At 35.4% G+C, this 5,380-nt stretch overlaps 1 long non-coding RNA gene across 2 annotated transcripts; it reads right to left on the bottom strand.

The window, feature by feature from the left end:
* Positions 1-1,858: 1,858 nt before the first annotated feature.
* Positions 1,859-5,339, bottom strand: LOC132166603 (uncharacterized). Of its 2 annotated transcripts, XR_009438581.1 has the most exons (7): positions 5,025-5,339; positions 4,804-4,909; positions 3,621-4,166; positions 3,184-3,253; positions 2,916-3,078; positions 2,747-2,783; positions 1,859-2,011 (listed from the first exon to the last, which is right to left on the bottom strand). It is a non-coding gene; the product is annotated as an uncharacterized LOC132166603 (long non-coding RNA). The 2 variants fall into 2 exon arrangements; XR_009438582.1 differs by lacking the exon at positions 3,621-4,166.
* Between the last annotated feature and the right edge of the window lie 41 nt (positions 5,340-5,380).

Genomic DNA, 5,380 nt, shown 5'->3' with positions numbered 1-5,380 from the left:
GGTCACCACTTCAAAGTTATTCTCGCTATCTGCAACGATAAAGTATATATTAATACACAAATGGTTAAACATATATTATTTGAATTTGTAAACTTAATTACTACATGTACCATTATGCGTAAAAATGTACATATTTATGGTTCGAAATAGCATACATACATACCTATTGTGCGAACCTGGTTGACAGTCAATGTTGGCCAAGCAGGGTCAGCTGTCCCATCATGCATGTCATCGGGGACCTGGGTCTCACTGTCATCCACACATGCACTGCTGTGTGGATGACGGTGATCAAAATACCCGTGCGGCAATAAACCAACCTGTGTCAATGTGGGCCCCATGGATGGCATACGTGGTGACTCGTCGGTGGCACGAGGAGTAGGGTCATACCGATACCCGAACTGGGTAAGGCCTGTCGGAACGCCTGGGTATCCGAGACCACCTGTAAACGTATCACTCGAAGGGCCGGGAATGTCGGGGACATAATCGCCTGTCGCAGGTATATGTCCTTCCACATGCTGTGGAAGTATGGGTCGATACCCTAATTGCTGCCTCATAAGCATAGCAACTTCCTGCGTCTCACTGTCAGTCAAGGCATGATGCCCTCTCGACCCAGAAGCTTGTGTCCTCCGTCCTCTAGTCGTCTCCCAAGTACTCATATCTACCTGCAAAATACATAACGCACCAAATTAGTTGTGTATAATGTTAGAATTATTCACCGCTTCTATAAATAAAATTTGAAAATTAATGTACAAATAAATTACAAAAAACTAATCAATGTACAATATTTAATTCATATAGAATGACATACGCTTCGATTGGTGCGAAGCCGTGTCGGACGTATTGGATGTTATCATGCGGATCGTTTAGTTGATTATTGTTTAAAATGAGTGGCTCACTCTCGTGATAATTCGCATGATCATCATGAGGCACTTGACCCTGACCAACATCGTATATGTTCCTAGGTTTTGTCCTCACTGCGCAAATCCAATCTGGGTTCCTTTTATTTTCGACGTAAAAAACTTGTTCCACTTGGGAAACTAGTACATACGGCTCATCACTAATCAGCTCCCCTTTATGGACAAGGTTTTTGAAGTTAACAAGCGTTAGGCCATACTCGTCAACTTGGAATCCCCTGTCCCTTGTGGTTTCCGCCCAATCACACTTGAACATAATATACTTTGTCCTGTCGTAATACTCCACCTCAAGTATTAGAGTTACCTTCCCGTAGTATTTGGGCTGTAAACGAGCCGAGCTCGGGCGAGTTACGGGTGTCCAAGTTCGGCTCGCATGTACTGTTCAAAAAGCTCGAGCTCGGCTCGAGCTCGTGACGAGCCCTAAATGGTGGACTCGGCTCGGCTCGGTAACATTAACATTGTGTGCGAGATCGAGCTCGAGCTCGTCCACAACCCGAGCCGAGTGCTTTATCGGGCACTCGGCTCGCTCAGCTCGTTTAAATTAAAAAAATAAAAAATGGACAATAAAAATTCTTAAAAAATTTAAATTCTTAAAAATCCAATTCCAACTTTCAAAACCAAGTTTAAGATGGAATTTAGAAATAAAAACAATCAAAAATCAAACACAATTAACCAAAAATGCCATTAGCCCCATCCATTACAAAAAGTAAAACCAAACAAATTTACAATTACACTTTCTTTTATCATTCACTTAACCCTTCTAAACAATTACAATTTACAAATACAATCTAATAAATTAAAAATCAATTTGCTGCAAAAATGCAAATTGACATATTCACTTCATACTGAGTCACTAAACAATTAAAATTTACAAATACAATCTCATAAATTCAAGGCTTCAACCTTCAATTAAAATTAAAAATTATAAATTATAAATCACAAAGCAAATATAAAATGCAAAAATCAAATAACTAATGCAGAAAATCGTAATGTGTAGAGGAAACTCCATATAAAAATATTCTATTTTCCATCGATCACTTGCACTGGTTTCATATAACGTAGCCTCCATTTCCAACATTTTGTAACTCGGGCATCACCTAACACAAATAATGGCATCCATGTCAAAAACACAGTTGCAGAAACAAATCTCAAATTGGTTAAGTTGTTCCTGTGAGATTTTTGTTTTCTCTGTACCAAAAAGAAAACCACATGAACAGAGGAAAAATTGGTGGGGGTACTTTATATTGACAAACAAGCGACAAATACTAACATGGAAAATATGAGTAGCATATCAATGCATCAGGAAGCCAGAAATTCATTAGTAATTGAGGCAAACATCCATGAAAACATGAAAGAAAAGGGTATACCCCTATTATATAGACTATTTTCTTTCATCAGCAAGAGAGATCTAATAGTCATTCTTCACATAAGGACATATTATACTTATCAACTCAGCAAAATCAACTAAAGGATTCCTATACAGGGTCATAACCTAAATACATTTGGTCTTACTAAGTGTTATACCAAGCAATTGCCAATACTTCTTCAGAATTTGATACTTTGCCCCTATCCCCCGCAAACATATCTAAGAAACCCTAAAACAACCAATTAAACCATAGACCAGTTCAACCATAGCTACAAAATATTATCACAACATTCACATTTTCAAGATGTCCAATATTTCCTACAAAAGCCAAACAGAGTCTTGAATAGAATTGAAGGTGACCTGATGCAAAGATATTTATGTACTAAGGTCCAATGTTTGCATGTATTTAAAGTAAAAGAAGATGAAAACGTACACAAACGCAAGAATACCACATAGAAAAGTTTACCTGATTAGCTTTGCGCCCTAAACTGAGCTCTATTTATCTAAATAAAAAAACAGGAAAAGGAAAAGTATCAGTATGAAAGCCATTTTAACCAATATACCTTCATTGTTTTTTGGGAGAAGTAATAACATATTACCAAATATACCTTTCATTGAAAACATTGAATACTTACTAACTGATCTGCAAGCATCAAAACTATTTTTAAAGAAAACTTTCGATTGCAATAGTTGAACAAGTCTTCTAGGATTGCAAACTTTCGATTGGCCCTAGAAGGTCAATAACCATAACATTGTACTCGCCCTCAACACCAAACCATTTCAGATGGGTGATACTCGCTTCATACAAATAAAAAGATAAATAAGTAGATACATAAATTGATTTTAACTAAATCCCTTCCTATCAACTCACTATAGACAAAAGGACTAAAAGAGGAAACTTACTCCCTCCTTGTAGAAGCATGTATAACTTTGACTCATAATGAAGCTAAGGGTGCTTGGTCTTCACAGATTCCTGAGGAAACAAGGAAAGTATGTATAGGTTGGCAATGAAAGTCATAAACTTACTAAAGTAGCACACAAGCAAAATCACATAAACAAAACATAGCCAAAATTATCATCAACCAAACATAGCCAAAATTAAAAACAGAAACAACAAAAAAGAACAGAAAACAAAAAAACATGGATTATTCACGGTAAATGCTACAAAAACCCACGACTCAAAGTAATCATTTCTAACAATCAAGTTTGATAACTTATGATGGATGATTGCTGGACTAATCAACTTAGTCATTAGGCATCCAACATATTCAACTTAGTGAGGCAAATTGACATAAAGATTTAACAAATTCAATTTGAAATTTTAGAAAATAAGGAATTACCATCATTCTGGCATAAGTAGATCCAATACGACCACCACCAATGACCTCAATTGTCTGTCCTTTAAGCAACTTTCCTACATACCTAGCGGAAAACAAATATATCCAAACCCAATATCGGGAGGGACATTGCAGACCCAGAATGTATAGTATTTTGGATTAAAAAAGATAAATCCAATTAATAATTAACAAATAAATATGCAACTACTTTGGCCAACAAATCATTAAATAGGAAGTCAAACATCAAATATGCAATAATATTATCATCTTTAAAACTTAATACAAATGTAAAGTTGCAAAAGTAAGGTTGGTAAGAGTCGTAAGACAATCTGTCAATCTCCATTTCAGTATCCAGTGGATCTTCTTGATAAGCATCCAATGGATCTTCTTGATTAACAACTTCATTAATGGCAGAATCTACAACCGGGTCCCCAATTTTTTCTGGGTCAGCAGCAATAACATCATTACTAATTCCAAATGAATCCTCGTTTTCATACTCTTCTACCTCAACTGGTTCAAGGTTGTTCACATCTTCCTCCTCCATCTCTTCTAAGATATTATAGTATGTATTATTAGAAAAAGATAGGGTTAGAAGATGAACCAAAAATTGACTCACAATATGAACTTGAAAGCATAAACATTAAGCATAAATCAGAGCATAAACCAAAACATAAATCATTCAGCATAAATCATAGTAGAAATCATTAATATGAGCATAAACCAAAGCATAAATCATTTAACAAAAATCAGAGTAGAATCATAGCATAAATGGTTAAAGATAAATGTTAGAACATATCTTCGAATAACTGGGTCTAACAAGAATATAAAATATCATTACATCCTAGTTCCTAATGGAAAAACAGATCAGAAACACATTAAAAATTGATATTTGTCCTCTCAAAATTATGTAAAACAACTTCTTGGACCCTAATAAAAAAAGGAATAATTCTAACAGATTCCAGAAACATGTAGTCGAATTGACATTAGAAATAATTCAAGAACATCATCCCATTGATTTCAGAAACATAATAATAAAAAATAAAACTATGTACGAATTTCAAACAAGAACTTGAACAAAAAAGACCGGCATCAATCAAGAAATTTTAAAGATTTGACCAAAACCCACTTTCAAAATTTCAGTTCATACATTAAAACAACTACAAATTTCATAACAAATGAAAATAACCTTAGAGTGACAGAGTCAGTATGTTGTTGTCTTTGGATGCGGGTTGTGGCTTACAGTTGCAGATTCGACAATTAGGATCAAAGAGGGAAAAATTTAACAGTTGTCCCTGAAAGATTAAAAAGCAAAAAAATCACGTTAACATTCAAGCTTAGATATACTGAAAATTGAACTCCAACTAGAAATAAAATGATACGAAAATCAAAGGAAAAATTTAACATAACTGTAGCTTGAAGTCTTCTTGAAGAATCGAGAGATATTGTGGGGGTTCTTGATTCAGACTATTCAAAATGCTCTTCCTCTCAATTTTGTGTGGAAGAAAATTGAGAGCGACTAGCCAAATGGGGAAACAAGAAACATCCACGCCCAAATAAACCAAATGACGAATGGCGATGATGAGTACCATATCAATCAGATCAAGAGTATTGTTTGCCTCTTCCATTGGCGTGTGTGAGGAGAGAAAGACACAAAATCAGAGAAACGGCGGCGAGATGGGATAGGTAATCCTTCTTTTCTGTATTATTTTTTGGCCGTCTGGTTCTAACTCGGCGAAAAGGGTTTTGAAACCCTTTAGAATCTC

The sequence above is a fragment of the Corylus avellana genome, chromosome ca11 (assembly GCF_901000735.1).
Source record: "Corylus avellana chromosome ca11, CavTom2PMs-1.0".
NCBI classification, from domain to species: domain Eukaryota; kingdom Viridiplantae; phylum Streptophyta; class Magnoliopsida; order Fagales; family Betulaceae; genus Corylus; species Corylus avellana.
Note: the sequence above shows the minus strand (reverse complement) of the source record. Positions and strands in the feature narration are given on the sequence as shown.